Genomic DNA, 17,270 nt, shown 5'->3' with positions numbered 1-17,270 from the left:
CACATAAATGAATTTCATATGTAAACTTGGGTCTTGTCCTCCAACTTTCTCATTACATATATGTGAATATCCCAAAAGGAAAAAAAAAGGGAAATCTTTTAGTTACAAGCATTTCAGAGAAGGGATGCTCAATGTATATTAAAATTTAAAAAAATTGTTAAAGAAAGACATGGTTACTGAAGATAACTTTTCCTTCATAACATGTTTCTTCTTCCAAGCTAGTCCTTGTAAGGCTAAGCTGCTATAACTGATACCCTTCATACAGTGATGAAAGAATAAAGATCTGAATATAACAGCCTAGATCAGTGTGGCAGATCTGCTCCACATAGTGACTCAGGGCCTTGGGTTCTCTACCTTTTTGCTTGATCTGCAAGGACAATGTTTTTGTATTACTGGGGAAAATGCCATGTTCCATATTTAAGATTCAGTCCCGGGGAAGAATAAAAGAACAGAGAGGAATGTGTTCTCATTATCCTGGTCCTAGATCCTGAGTGGCACATAACACATCTCTTCAAAAGGACAGACCTTAGCCACAAAGCTGTGTATAATTGCAATGAGTTTGGGCTAGCTAGAGAACTGAGTGCCTAACAAAACTGAATTGGGCTTTGGTGGACAACTGTCACTCTGAGCCACATCTTCGTACTTTAGAACCTATTTTAGGCTTTATTCAGTCAGGTTCTTATACATCTTACCACAGAAAGAGGGACAGGATGAAACTGTCACCTTGCCTGGCATCTTCCTACTTCAATCAAGTCCCAGAGCTATTTATGTACTAGTGGATATTCTAGGATTTTACTTCATCTTTCATCCTCACCCAACCACATTCATGCCAAGAAATGCAACTACTCCACTCATATTTTTGTACATTTTAATGTTTTAATCAGATTGAAGCTTGCCTGATTTCCTCCCTCCTCTATCTTCTACTGAATAACTTCTGTTGTTTCACTGAAAAAAAAAAAAGAGAAGTGAAATGAGAATGAATAAAAGCTACCGCGGGAAGTCCCACCTTCCACACACAGTGACTTCACAAGAGCAGTGTCTGATCTGACAGGTGAAGTGGAGAGGATCAGGAGTCAGAAGTCAGCTCCATGAGTCCTGGACCAGCCTTGGTTGGATCAGTAATCAGAGCCAACTTCATGAGTCTGGGCCAGTCTTCATTGTGTTGAGACCTTTCCTCAAAACATAGAACCAAAAAATGCAATGTTTGAAGGTCCTCAGCATATACATATAGTCTATTTTCAGAGATATGTCATAATATATTACCTATAAATATATTTTAATTGAATACTGTTTTCTCCCCTGCCCTGTATTTAAGTAAACCAGATGGTAAATAAGGATCTTCAAGAGTGTGGGTCTTCAATGTAAGACTATAGGTGACTGAACTCCTGGATCTCGGCCTGGTGCTCGGCTGTGGATCTCTGCATCTGCTTCCATCAGTTACTGGATGAAGGCTCTATGATGTTGAAGAGAGGGAAGAGGGATTCTATGAGCAAGGGGCATCAAGATCATAATGGGGAAATCTACAGAAACAACCAAACCAAGCTAGTGGGAACTCATGAACTTTAGACCAACAGCTGTGGAGCCTACATGGGATTGGACTAGGCCTTCTGCATGAGCAAGACAGTTGTGTAGCTTGGTCTGTTTAAGGGGCCCCTGGCAGTGGGATCAGGATCTATCCTTAGTGCATGAGCGGGCTTTTTGGAGCCCATTACCTATGGTGGGACACCTTGAACAGCCTTTGGGGGGGGGGTGCGGGGGTTGGACCTGCCTCAACTGAATGTACCAGGCTTTGCTGACTCCCATGGGAGGCCTTGCCTTTTTGGAGAAGAGAATGTGGGGTGGGATGTGGGGGGAGCGGGAGGAGGGATGAGAGGGGGGTCTGTGGTTGGTATATAAAATGAATAAAAAATTTCTTAATAAAAATAAACAAACAAAAAGACTATAGATGAGATGGGGTCTTATATTTGCCTGGGGATGACAAATCGTGTGAACTGTATAGGCTAAAGGATGTCAGATGTCTGGAAAACATTATTTCTCAGTGTGTTTGTTGAGCGTGTTTCTGGAAGAGATTAGCATTTGAGTCAGTAAAATGTGTAAAGGAGGTCTTCCTCAATTGGCGTGGGTGAGCACCATCTAATATAATGAGTCTTCCCCAAACCCCCACCCCTGGTAGAAACAAAGCTCAGGGGAAATCTCTTCCTGACCCCCACTGCCAGCCAACTAGATCTTCCATCTTTTCCTTCCAAAAAACACTCCCAGCTCTCAGAATTTGGGGTTGGGCCCAGCTTACAGTATTTCTTTCCCACACTTTAGTTGTTAGAACTGGGACTGAATTACACCACCACCTCTCCCGGTTCTCCACCCCAGCCAGCAGATTGGAGATGTCTCTGCTTCTATAATTATGTGAACCAATTTTCATAATAATGCCTTTATTCCTTCCTATGGCTTTATTCCTCTCTACATATGAATCTTCTATCTATCTATCCATCTATGTATCTGTGTATCTATGTATTATCTATGTATCTATCTATGTATCTGTCTATCTATCTATCTATCTATCTATCTATCTATCTTTCTATCATCTATCTATCTATCCATCCATCCATCTATCATCTATCTACCTATCGTCTGTCCCTTCTATGTAATTGGTTAATTGGTTCTGTTTTTCTGTAGAATTTTATTTCAGGTTTATGACTTTTGTCAGTTATGAAATACTAGTAGTGGTGCTTCTGAATTTACAGGCTACAGACAAAAGGGAGTGAATGGTCCACGGCTTGCTGTTCTGATGGAGACCAGGCCCTCTTGTCTATAGACAACAGCTTGTACATGTTACCATCTTGTGAGAGCCCAAATGATTTTAGTCAAGTGACTTAAAAGATTTTGTTTTAGGCCCTTTGTTTTAGGTAGATACATGATATATGAAAGTTTGGAATGTTTGAAAATTTAATGTATGATATATATATCTTCTAGATGTATTTAAATCACTTATATAATTTCTGTCCTTGTAATCATGGATAATTGAGAACTGACTAGTTTCCATTTTCTGTATGTCATATACTTATTGTCTGTATCTCTGTTTTATCTAGACCCTTTCAGAGAAGGATTCTCTTCTTAATAAACTCTTGCACTGGGGACAAGCACTTCTGATTCTTCATCATTATATTTATTTTATTTTGTTTTAAATATAATTTGTATAAATTCCAATTATGTGTTTGTTATATACACTAAATGATATTTGATGAAGTGAGGGACGACATTATAATTCTTTTCATTCCTAAGAACAAGCCTTGCTCATGTTGGTCCTCAAGACTGTGTCATAGTAATGGTTTACTCTCTTATTTAAAGACAAGGTCTCATGTAGCTTAGGCTGGCCTTTATCAAACTCTTCATCTAGTCAAGGATGACTTTGAACTTCTGATTATCGTATCTGGCTACATGTTCTTGGTAAGCTAAATAAACAGCTCCCTTTTATGAGACAGTCAAAATTATTAGACCAGAAGTTGAAGGTCAGCTCTTATAGTTCTGAAAGTTTTGTTCTCAATGTTGTATGGTTCTGTGATTTTTTTTAATCTCTGAAAGACCGAAAACTATTACATCTCAGATTTCCACTTAGGACTTTGCTTGCTCTTTAGAGTGCCTCAAACAGAACTGTGAGTCTTAATGTTTTAGAGTGGTATGAAATGCCTTTTCAATAGTGAGCAGGGATTGTAAAGCTCGCAATACTTTACATTTTAATGGATTCACATTGTATTTAGTATAGTTAGTGGTGCCAGACAGACAAAATGCACATTGTTACTTCAATTGTTTTTGAATAAGTGTAGCCAGAAGAATTTCTACATAGCATTAGGCAGTTTCTAAACAAGTATCCAAATGTGGAAAGGCCTGGCTGCTCAGATACCAAGAAGAAGCCAGGTAGGGTTTCCCTGGAAAGTTTTTTTTTTATCATGCTTTTATGATTAATAAACTGAAGTCAAATATGAGAAGCTTCCCTGAAGTGTTAAGAATGAACTCTTGCAGGACAATTGTCTTTCAAAGACTAGTAGACATCTTCAAGCAGGTTCACATCGGGGATGGAGGTAGGACAGATCTCATTACCCCTCCCCACATATACACATGTTATTCAGAAAAGAATAAAAAGCCAAGTTCAACATGCTAAACACATTTCTATTCACTCATTAAGCTATTCCTTCCAAACTCGAGTCCCAGAGTTTCCGAGATAACGTCTTGGGAATTTGTGTTGCACAACTGCATATTCCCAGAAATACAGCTTCTATTACACATCCAGATTAGACGGGACTCAGCAAAACAAAAATGCATGGGAGTACAGTTAGTTCTGCAAGACATCTCTAACTACTTATCCTAATGAAAACAAGCTTAGAAGGCCACAAAAGGGCAGGGGGCATGGCTCAGTGGTTGAGAGCACTTACTGCTTTTGCAGAGAACCCAAATTTGGTTGCCAGCATTTATGTTGGAAGTTAAGAACCACCTGTAACTCCAGTTCCAGGAGGACTCACAGCCTTTGGCATCTAGAGGCACCTGCACTTCCATGCATATACCCACATACAGACACCCATAATCAAAAAAGAAAATCTGGTCTTAAAAGATATCACAAAGAATCTGGGCATGGTGTAGCAGGAATTTTAATTGGTCTTCATAATAAAAACCCAGAGTTAGATATCAGGATAAATGCTGAAAGACCAGAGAAGCAGAGCAACCAGCCGCAAGAGTTCTTACCTCTACCGAATCTTCAGCCTGAAAAATCTGACTCCTATCTCTTCCTGTCTTATATTCCTTTCTCCATATCACTTCCTGTCTCAACCTCCCTAGTGCTGGGATTAAAGGCATAAGATCCCAAGTGCTGGGACTAAAGGTGTGTGCCACCACTGCCTGGCCTCTATGGCTAACTAGTGGCTGGCTTTGCCCTCTGATCTTCAGACAAGCTTTATTTGTTAGATACAATACATACATAAAATATCACCACAGCATGGTGGCAGATACCTATAATCTTAGCACTTGGAAAGACCACTGTGAGTCTGAGATTATCCCAAAATAAAAGTTCCAAGCCAGCCTGGGCTACAGAGTCAGATACATTCTCAAAACAAACAAAAGCAAACATCAAAGGAGACTATGTCAAAAATCTTAGTTTTGAATGTCGTTTCACTGTTGGCAGACTGTAAGGATGGATGGTTCCTGGTGTGTTAGCAGAAATTCTATTTTGCAACTTTTTAAACATGCTTTTTATTTCCACCCCCTCCCTTAAATCGCTTGTTATTCCAGACTCCTTGTAAGCTGGTCTTCAACCTTCAGCAGCCCTCCTGCTTCGAGCACTGGGATTACAGGCCTGAGCACCATATCCCACCACAGAATTCTGAACTGAGTCTTGAAGGTTATATAGGTTCAAGAATAGGAAGGAAGACCATGAGTCCCTATCACAAGGCCACAAGGTTGAAAGCCAGGCTTAATGGTTTGGAGAGCTGTTTCCACCTCTTTTGATACTGACTTTCTTTGTCCAGGGGAAAGTCTGGGGAACTTGCTTGGAGCTCTCCATAGAGGAGGTACCACTTCTCCTCTGGTTTCTAGATAGTTTCCCCTCAGGGCTTTGGCCTGAAAGGCAAGAGATGTGCCAAGTGATTGTGTGGAAAGCTCTATCAATTTTGTATGAGAAAGGTAATGCCTTTTGGGTGACCCCTGAACAACTCAGGTCTCATCCACAGCAAAGTGAACTTGACCATGCGGTGTGACCAGGAGGCATTCTCAAGGGTTAACTTTCTTGGTTGGACCTTGCCTTATCCCTGAAACTTTTTTGTTTGTTTGTTTTCTGTTTTTTGGTGACAGGGTTTCTCTGTGTAGCTTTGCAGGCTTTCCTGGAACTCACTCTGTAGCCCAGGCTGGCCTCGAACTCACGGAGATCCACCTGCCTCTGCCTCCCCAGTGCTGGGATTAAAAGTGTGCACCACCACTGCCCGGCTCCTGAATCTTAAATAGGACCCAGAAGTCCCCAGAACTTCTGGAGTGAAACTTGCAAGCTAATGGTTGATGGTTGAGACCAGTAGGCCTGTTCTCTGTTTTGGCTTGCCCTGTTACTCTATCCTGCCATAATAAGCTTATTCTGTGAAAGTTTTTAAGTTTGAGATTCAAGGGGGAAATGGACATGGATTGTCACTTGGGATAAGATATTTATTGGAAGAGCTAATAACACCATGGACAAGCAGACAGCAGCATGGCATGGGCTCTGAGCAGAGTTTAGGCCTATGTCATACTGTGTGTGTGTATGTGTGTGTCCCTTTTTACAGGTGTCAGAGGAAGGAGACACATTTCATGCCATGTGATTGATGAGTCAGGCTCTGTCTGAGTCAGCTATGAGGCTGGGGAGGACAAGAGTGTAGACAAATAAGCCACTTTAGTTATGCAAACCAATGTAGTTTTGGGAAAACTTAATGTAGTTTTGGGAATTGTCACAAAGGACTGTGGACCAGATCAAGGTCTAAGACTCTATTCTTCACAAATGGGCTCTTAACAAGGGCTCCAAGCTTCTCTCTTCCATAGGCTTCTATTGGCTTCTTCGTGTTTCTTGAAGGTTCTGTGCTCTCCCACAATGCAACCCATGGACAGATTATTCCCTCTGCCAGAATTCCTCTGTCCAGCTACAATTTGCATAGCCTTCTTTCTTGTGCAGGTCTCTGTGGATGGCAGAAATTCAAACAGACATCTTTAACTTAGCTCAGGCACCCTAGAGAGCAGAAGCAGAACCAAGATGGTGATGATTATTCATTATGAGCTGCTGTCTGGGAAATGTAATCTACAAACAGGAAGACCAGAGAAACCAAGGAAATGGAGAGTGATGGAGGGTGAAAGGCCTGTTGTGTGGTGCCACTTCAGGATCATCCATGAAGAGACACAATTCTTACATGGTTCTGACCATCCAAAAGAAAATTTTGACCTGTGTGGGTGTGGTGACTGCAGGAAGATCCTGAGTTCAAGGTCAACCAGAGATCAACAAAGAAAGACTGTCTCAAAAACAGGCAGACAAACAAAAATCCAACATTGTAGGGGGGAGGGGGAGATATGGAGAAATTGGATGGGGAGATGGGGGAAGATATGATCATGTTTCACTTTACATATGTATGAGATTTTCAAAAATAAATAAATATTTCAAAAAAGAAAATAAAACCCAACATTTCTTTTTATGCTAGGTATTCTGGGCCACTTAACAATGATGAGCTCCCTACTGCAACATTTTGCATTAGGAATTCTTGGAAACATGGTGATGCTCATGTGCTCACCAAACTTGATGAAACCTGGCTTGTGCTAAGGAATTTTCAGTGTATCCTCTTCCATATAAAAAACCCGAGCAAGATAGGCAGGCTTCCTTCTTAGTTTCTGATCTTTATCAGTTTAATTCTTCTTTTACTTCAAAGATCCTAATGTATCCAGAAATTGTAGCTTGAGAGTCGGATTTTGTGTGTGTGTGTGTGTGTGTGTGTGTGTGTGTGTGTGCCCATACATGTTAATGTGTGTGTGTATGTGTGTGTGTAAGTGTGAGTGTGTATTGCTAGAATGGAACTCAGGGCCTTTGCATCCCCCAGAATTCAGTACCGTTGTAGAACAGAGCAAATGTTTCTGCACTTACTTAGTTTATTTATATTAAAAAGAACTTCAACTAACACTAGCTGCTTGGGCTGGGCATGGTGACACAGGCTTCACATCCCAGCACTTTTGGGGCAGAAGTGAGAGGATCATTGCAAATTTGAGGCCAGCCTGGACTACACAGTGAGTTCCAGGCCCTCCTGGGATAAACAACAAAATTCCATCTCAAAAGGCTCGTCAACCATGCCTAGTGTGGTGGCACACCCCTTTAATCCCAGCCCTGGGGAGGAAGAGGCAGATGGTTCTGTTAGTTGAGGCCAGTCTGGTCTATACAGCAAGTTCCAGGCCAGCCAGAGCTATATAGGGAGACCCTGTCTCAAACAAACAAACAAACAAACAAACAAACAAACAGGCAGACAAACAAACAACAACAAAACCCACCATTTGAACCACCAACGAAAACTCCCCCCCCCCCCCAACTGGTGTCTAAATTTACTTAAAAAATATTAAGATGGATATTGTTTATTTTTCTTAAAAATTCCATGACCTCAAAACTAAAAGTAATTTTTAAGTCTCTCTGCTGCTTAACTTTCCCCCTCCTTGGTGGTGGTGCCAGGGATCAAACCTGGGGCTTCCTCTGTGCCGGGTACCTCTGCCACTGCGTCCCATCTGCAACCTCAGATTTGTGTTTCTCGTGGTTCTTTGTGTTTTGCCTGGTTTTTTGATGTCTCTCTCTCATTGCTGCTGTCAGACTCTAAGCTCTTGCTGGTCACTTTGATTATTATTACTGCTTTAGTCCTCCAGGGCAGCGTTAACCAGCCTCAGCATTGCTGATATTTTGGGCAGTATAATTCCTCTCTGGGGGCAGTGCTGGCCCTGGATGCCAGTCTAACCCTCCGTGTGAAACTGAAAACATGCTCCTGGACATTGCCAAATATCTGCTGGATGGTGACATTTGTCTCGATTTGAGAAGCACTGCCTTTGAGAGCCTTGTGTTAAGTTAGCGTTCACATCTAGTTACGACACGATTTCTAAGGCAGATTTTCATGGAATCCCACAAGAAGACAATGTGGGATTTACGTGGTTTAGGGGGAACTGGTCTGGCCTTGGGTTAGTCCTGTCAGCAGATCCAGACTGACATGATGGGATGAGCTGTGTTCCTGTCGTCACTCGCTGCCAGCTTCCCCCCTCAAAGCCTGTTCTCTCATTCTCGTCCACTTATTTATAGTTTGAAAACATCTGGAGGCTTACAGTGTTGGTGTGCAGAGAAAGCTTCCTTGCTTCTATAACATGTCGATTCATTTTCTGACAAATGTTGTGGGTCAATTTGCACCCCAATGCACCTGTTTTACAGATGACTGAGTTTCCAAGCATGCAGAGACCTTAAAGACTCTAATAGTATCTTTGGGCCTGGAACTCTAGCATTTTTTCCCCCTTTAGAAAAGTTACAGATAATTAAGTCAGCAATTTTTTAAAAGAAACATTCGTGCTTTCTTATGTTCACGTATTTGACAGTGTTTTCAACAGTTTAGAATTATGTATAAGACCTAAGCAATAAAATATGTTTTGCAAACGATGATGTTTATGTTAAAGCAAAGCTTATAACAAGTAACACATTTTAGGTAATGAAAATTGGCCCTCAGCATACTGCCCTCTGCGCTTCTCACACTGCTTCCCTAATCTCCGGGCACTAGTGCCCCGTCACCCATAAAAGCATGACTAGGAGCAGAGGCAGTGGTGTGAGAGAAGGCAGAGTTGTGGAGGTAAAACGCCATCATACTCCTGGACAACTGGGGAAATAGACTGAAAGGGGTTAAATCATTCAAAAGTATCATCCCACTAGTGGGGTCAGATGGTCTCCTCTTCCCAAGGCTCTTTGTAATCACATGGCATATTCAGATCATGATGTCATGTTCTAGCTCTTGGTAAGAAAAGGAAAAAGAATTTCTCTGTCCTCTTAAGGTCAACTGCAGCAGAATGGCTACACTCTTTCCTAAGGTAAACCCCACAGGAGAAACTATCTCCTCCCTGAACCATGCAAAATTTCTGTGTAGATCCCAAACACAGTCTACGGCTGAAATGTCACAGGAGGGGACACAGCAGAAAGGCATAGGGATGTGATATGAGAATTAAAACATTATGGAGATAAAATAGCAAAAAAAACCCAAACTCTGTGCATCCAAAGAAGCTTAGTTTGTTGGAAAACAAACAAACAAACAAAACAAAAACAAAAACAAAAACTCTGAGATGACCTTTTTCTTTTTTCTGTGGGCAAAAAGCAGAGAGAATAAACTTGGCTTCTCAGTGCAAGCCGGTAATTCCTGTACCTGGGAGGCAGAGGCCAGCCAGAGACCACAGGAAGATTATCTCGGAGAACAAAAAGTAGCAAATGAGAGGGATTAAGTTAATGAACTTGAATCAAGAATTCACTCACACCAGAAAAAAAAAATTGGTACTCATTTGCCTAATTAATTATTCTGAGGCGAACCCATTGAAATCCTGAGTAGTAACAAGAAAGGTAAGCTATGCTTCAAGAGCTCCTGTCTTTAGAGACGGGCTCTTTCTATGTGGTTCAGGCTGGTCTGGAGCTAGCATCCTCTTGTTTTAGCCTCCTAAGTGTGGGGATTACAGACAGGAACTACACCTGGTCCAAGTATGAATCTTTTTTTAAAATAATTTTTTTCTTTTAAGTTTATTTTTATTTTATGTGCACTGGTGTTTTGCCTGCATGTGTGTCTGTGTGAAGGTGTCAGATCTTAGAGTTACAGAGAGTTGTGAGCAGCCATGTGGGTGCTGGGAACTGAGCCAGGGTCCTCGGGAAGAGCATTCAGTTCTCTTAACCATGGAGTCATCTCTCCAGCTAAGTATGAATCTTCGTGTCTCCATTTCAGTGACATGTTGAAAATGATCCCACTGAGACATGAGTGATCTTATCCTCTTATCATGAAGTCTATGAATATATGGAGTTTAGAAGCTTAGAGGACATTGGGAAGATATCCATCTTGTGTTCTTGTTATGGTATATGGAGCACAGATAAACCCCACCCATCCCAATATGTTCATGGGCTTCTATCAGAATAATCTGCATGCACAGAGAAAAAGCATATATACTTACAACTAACTCCCGAGAGCTGCAATAATCTATTTAATTGTGTTTTCTTACCTGTTGCCATTCTCACCCAGATTTCAGTGAAGTTCTTTCTAATTCATGAAATAACTTAATATTCTTCTGTAGTGCTATTTTAATTTTTAAAGTTTTGTATTATCTATGTATATGTCTGTTAATGTGTATGTGCACATGTGTGCATTTGTGTATATGTGTTTGGGTGTGCATGTCATGACACATGTGTGGAATTCAGAGTCCAACATATGAGTTCTGGGGATCAAACTCAGTCATTATGTTTGCACAGCAAACATTTTACTGATTGAGCTATTTCTCCAGCCCTAAAAGTTTTATTTTTTTTTAAGCTAGGGTCTAATGCATTCCAGGTTGGCTTGGAACTCACTATTTAGCATAGGATGACCTTGACCTTCAAATATCCCTGCCTGAATGAACCTCCTAAGTGCTGGGACTGAAGGCATGAACCATACCTGATTTATATGGTGCTGGAGATCAAACCCAGAACTTTGTTCTAACTAGGCAATCGCTTTACCAACCGAGCTACTGTAGTAGTACTTTCTCATCAGACTTTCTTGGATTGCCATCCCACAAATAATGACATGGAGACTTATTATTAATTATGAAAACTTGGCCTTAGCTTAGGCTTGTTTCCAACTAGCTCTTATAACTTAATGAACCCACACTTTTAATCCACATGGCTCAGTTATCTGTCCTCAGTACAGCACATCTGACTTGTTCTACTTCTTGCTAACATCCCAGCCTCTCTTCTTTTCAGAGTCTTTTCTCTCCCTGGAAGTCCTGCGTATTCTCTCCTGCCTAGCTATTGGCCATTTAGCTCTTTATTAAGCCAATCAGAAGGCAGCTTGGCAAAGACACATCTTTACAGTGTAAATAAATATTCTGCACCAAGCTATAGCCTTATACCTATAATGTTATTTTTAAGGAAGTGTCAGGGAACTTGTGATTATAGAGACTACCTTTGTTTTCAAGTATTTAGTGCTTTGTGGTTTGTACTCACTCTACTGAGTGACTCTAACTTACATGTGCCTACTTGTATTATACTTAGTTAACACAGGCTTCAAGAGAACTTTCTCCATTACTTCAATACATTGTTGACTTGCCTCATAGTCCTCAAGATGGGTAACCAAGAGGACCGCCTCAGAGCCACAAAGTTCTCAGATCATCTAGAAACATGTTGCTATTCCTGAATATTTATTTCATTTCCCTTAGAAGGTGACTTACTACCCCACTTTCAGAAAAAGGAAATACAGTAAATGCAAATATTAAGCTCATGAAGGCTTGCTCAGCCATAAAATGAATGCCAAATTCACAATTTCTTCTTCACCTTCAGAAATTGTGTGTCTCCCCTGTTTTCAACTGAGTGTCTGACCTCATGATGATGGTGGTGATACACAGGCTGGGATGCAGCAGCTCTTGTTCCTGGATGCACAACTTTGTTGGTGGCCGTGTGAGAGGAGCAGCAGGTGGCAATTGAAGTTCAAAGTGTCAGCCCACCAGGAGAAAACTCTCTGATGGGTCGATCCTGGACAGGCAAGGCCCCTGAGACCATGGACCCTGGAATGTCTTTTGCCTCTGCTGTGCCTTTACATGTTTGCTGCTGCTATTTTTCTCTGGTATCTGGCAAGGTGTGATTGAGTGTGGGGAGATCCCTAATGCTTGTAATGTAGTATGTTTATCTCATGGAAACATCCCATTTTACTGGGCATTTTTACCCACAGATTGTTATGAAGATGATTCATCCCAAAGTTGTACTGTCTAATTGATAATAATAATATTAGCTTATACAGAGTTTGGATGAATAAAAATAAATACAAGGAAATTTTATGTAGCTAGGGGCTTATGAATTTTACCTAAGGAGCTACATAGATCACAGTTCAGGTTAATGATTAAGGAAAAGAATTGAGTCCCCAGGAGCCAGACTGCCTCTAATTCTCTTAATGCTGAACAGTGCAGTCACAGGTTTTGGTATGCATCATTAGGTGAAACAAATCCTTAAAATAACTTCAGGTTAGATCAGATATTTTGATAATAGTTTTAAGATGAATAACCCCAGAAAACAATCTAAAGTTCACAAGGACACATAGCTGAGTTATAGATTCATTAGGTTAGGGTCAAAAATACAAAGCAGCCCAATTGTTGTTAGCTGATGTACTTTTCTTGCTAGGTTTTGTTGATGATCAAAGGTGATGATTAATTCCTTGTGCTCATTTTTGCCCTCGATCTCCTGATATAAGAAACTATTGATGAGTGGGTATGCACCCCAAAGATTTGAAGTAAAGCTGACTGATTCTTTTTCATATATAAAAGTTTAGGTTTGTAATTCCTTATAAGATTACCTTTCAAGGTAAGAAATAAAGTAATTGGCCCATTCTTTATAACTGCAAAACTGCATCCTGCCAGTAAAAGACATGACTGAGAAGAATACCTTGCTTGCCTACACAGTTAATCTATAACAAGTTACTTGAGTATGAATATATGAGTTCTTGGGATAATTTGTTTTTCACCTGTAATACATAAAATGTATAATCACATAAGGGAGATGAAAAACATGTTTTTACCTGTATTCATTGTAATCATTCACTTGAAAAATGGAATGTAACTACATTGCAATTCCTATATTGCCTGAAAGATTTTGCTGGGGTATATAAGCTGTAAGAAAAAGAATAGAGTTAAAATGAACTAGAAGGGAAACATCAAGAATAAAGATAGAGTTAGAAGAAAAACATCAAGAATGAGAGAAGAAAATCACCAGGAAAATAAAGAATAGAGAATACAAAAGAAGATTAAAGAAAAGGTCTGAAGGAAACCGTCAAGAGAGTGTGTGGGTGTCTTTTTCTCTAACCCCGTCAGGCAGAAAAGTCTAGTATGCACTGATGCCCCCAAGCAGTGATAGAACTTCCTTGATGTTTTACTCTGTAGTTTCAAAAAGGTGAACAATTTGCTCATGAGCCCTGTAAGTGACAGGAAGGGCCATCTTTTCCAGTGATTTGTAAACTGACTGCTTCAGGCAGGCCTTTCTAGTTTCGTTTTTGTTGTCATTTTTTTTAACCTCAATTACTAGTAGTGTATTAATACTATAAATCTAATTCTCTTTTAGTGTTTAAGAACCAAAGACACCAGTGAAATTTCATGTGCCTTCTGTGAAAGGATTCAGCTGGACCCAAAGATTTCAGCTCATAAATGTTTTTTGTCTTCTATCTATCTATCTATCTATCTATCTATCTATCTATCTATCCACTCATCTATCTAGTGGATGCTATTTTGAGACTCACTGGCTTCAAATTCGATTGTCTTGAATGACCCCCTGCTCTTCCTATGGTCAGCTCCTGAGTGCAAGGATTAAAGATGTGCACCATCACACCTCTCTCTGACAGTCATAAAGATAATATGGCTAAGATAAGTAACATTTGTTGAGTGTGTACTTTTGTGCCACCAGCCAGCAGTGTATAAGTGCATTTTATTAGAGAAAACGTAAAGCCTCTATGAGAGTCCATGGAGCAGCATCATGGTTAGCTGCTCCCTGCCTTCAGTATCTGTGAACTGGCCATTTTGTTTCCACTTCCCACTCTGGAATGCTTAGAAGCAAATCTTGGACAAAAATCTTGTTCATCTGTGAGTATTTCAGAAGGCAAGTGTTCTCAGGTATTATATATTTTATGTGTCTGGGTTTTTCATTGAATTACAGCCTATAAACAGAAAATACATGGATCATAAGTGGCCTTGATTAATCTTAGTGTTTGCACTTGTAAGAAGTGCACTAGCTGTGCCATTTTAATGTGTATGAGCATTGCGGTGCATGCATGCATGTGTATCACATGTGTTCCAGGTGCCCATAGAAGTCAGAAGAGGGAGTCAGATCCCTGTAACTGGAGTTACAAATGGTTGTTAGTTGCCATGTAACCTGGTCCTCTGCAAGAGCAGCCAGTGTTCATAACCTCTGAGCCATCTCTCCAGCCCCAAGTTCTGTAAAATCTTAATACAACTATAACCAGATTAATAGAAAATGGAAAACCTGATTATATCCAGTAAAAACAGCATCAATCAGACCCCAAATAACCCAATATGAATTCCTCTCTGATGCTCTTTTGTTTTTCTTGTTGTGGTTTGTGTCTTCGTGAAGTTTTGGTTATGAGTATGTTTCTCACAGACATTTAAAAATTCTTATCAAGTCACAGACCCAATATCTATTTCTAAAAGTCAATCTTAGAATTTCACTGAGCAGTAAACTAGTTCATCACTGAGCCACCACGAATTGCTCTTTTTAGAGAAAGTGCTAAACAGCTCATGAGTACAGTGTTTAAAAATAGACTTTTTCCCCCTAAGACAATTATTTCTTTTCAATCCAGTTTTCTCTTCTTTGGTATTCAATAGGATTGCAGTTACAGCAAGGCTTTATTTTACTATGCTCATCATGAAATTATCTCATTTTCTGTCTTCAAAACTATGGGATTTTGAATGTATTTCTTTAGGGCTTGGGACACAGCTTAGGATAGAATACTTGTTTAATGTAGGTAAGGCCTTGGACTCAAGCCCCAGAACTACTAAATGAAACAAAACATTTTTTTTTGGTCAAAAGTATATGCATTCAGAGATAGTAAAGTCTGTATGGTTTAGTGGTCAGAGATCAAGTAAGTAATTACTGTGTTTACTTTAATTACAAAATACAGGAGGAGCTAAGTGTTCAAACCATACATTTTCAGAACCATATTCTCTGACTTAAGCTCTGGTTCTACTACCTAATAAGCAGTTTGTGACCTTGGCTTACTTACTTCATGTCCTAGGACCTAGGTTTCTTTGCCTACCAATTTTAGGTAATCATTCCTACATTGTACGGTTGCTATGAGAATTAAGCGAGTCAATACATGTCAGGTTCTCAGAACTTCTCAGCTTGTAGTAAGTATTCGGTAGATAATCATTTTCTTCCTTCTTCTTTTGCTTTTAGAAATAAAACTTTATCTTTTTATGATTTTACGTGTGTGTGTGTGTGTGTGTGTGTGTGTGTTTGTGTGTGTGTGTGTGCCACAGAGCAGGTGTAGGAGCCAAAGGATGACTTACTGAAGTCAGTTCTCTCCTTCCACCACGTGGGCTCCAGGAATCTAACTCAGCTCATCAGTGTTGGCGGCAAGTACCTTTACCTGCTGCCAACTCTTTAGCCTAGGATGTATTTTTGTTTGTTTGTTTGAGACAGGGTTCACCCTGCCTGTCCTAGATAGAACTCATCATGTAGACCAGGCTGGGACTCAAACTCACAGACACTTGCCTGCTTCTGCTGCATCCCAAGTGCTGGGATTAAAGCTGTTCACTACCGTGCCCAGCTCCAGGACATTTTTTTAATTTTATTTTTTATTACATGTATATTCTTAGAATTTCACAGAAGTTCACTTTGTATTCTGACCACTCTCCCTTCTTACTATCCTACCATCCCATCCACCCTTCCTTCCCCACAAATTGGTCTCTCTTTTTCAAGTACTTGTCTCTCCATTTTGTGATCTACTAAGATTAATCTGGGCTACACATCTGTGTGACCAGGGTTTGGAGCTATCTGTTGGGACCTGGTGGGCTCAGCAGAAGATAGGTAACTAATGGCTGTGATTCTTCCCTCTCCTAGAATCTATAGATAGGTTCAGAGGTAAAGGGTAAGGACCCTTGAGCCCCTCCCCCTTCTTTAACTGATTATTAGTGAGGCTGGTGTCCTGGGGGCCCAGTGTAGGTAGCTAGAGTTGTGAGTTATTGATTACAATGACTGTATCAAGTCTATGGAATGGTGTTTCATAGCCTTTCACTTATCTTTCAGATCTTTCGTACTTCCCACCCCATCTTCTGAAATATTCCTTGGGACTTAGGGGGGTGGTGGTACACATGATTGTCTTAATTTGCCTTTTATTACTGTGATAAACCTCCATGACCAAAAGTAACTTGAGGAGAAAAGAGTTTATTTCTGATTATAGCTTGTCGTCCATCATGCAGTCAGCACAGGAACTCAAGGCAGGAACCTTGAGGCAGGAGCTGAAGCAGAGACCATGGAGGAATGCTGCTTACTGGCTTACATTTTTTTTTTTAAGATTTATTTATTATGTATACAGTGTTCTGCCTCCATGTGTCCCTGCAGGACAGAAGAGGATACCAGATCTCATTACAGATGGTTGTGCTCCACCATGTGGTTGCTGGGAATTGAACTCAGGACCTCTGGAAGAGCAGTCAGTGCTCTTAACCATTGAGCCATCTCTTCAGCTCCTGGCTTGCATTTTTATACAAGCCAGGACCACTGGTCCAGGGGTGCCACTTTCCTCGGTGGGCTGGATCTTCTCACGTCAATTAACATAATCAAGACAGTTATCCACATATATGCTTACAGGCCAACTTTATCTAGATAGTCCCTCATGGAGATTCTTTTTCCAGGTGGTGCTAGACCATGCCGTGAGGACAATTAAAAATAACCATCATGGTGACTAAGATGCTTTTGTTTGTATCCTGGAATCTACTGTTTTTGCAGGAAATTTTTAACAAAATGCAGAATGATCAATTCACGATCTGAGAGTTTC

This window comes from Peromyscus eremicus, chromosome 7, assembly GCF_949786415.1.
Source record: "Peromyscus eremicus chromosome 7, PerEre_H2_v1, whole genome shotgun sequence".
NCBI lineage: Eukaryota > Metazoa > Chordata > Mammalia > Rodentia > Cricetidae > Peromyscus > Peromyscus eremicus.
This window is presented reverse-complemented; position numbering follows the sequence as displayed.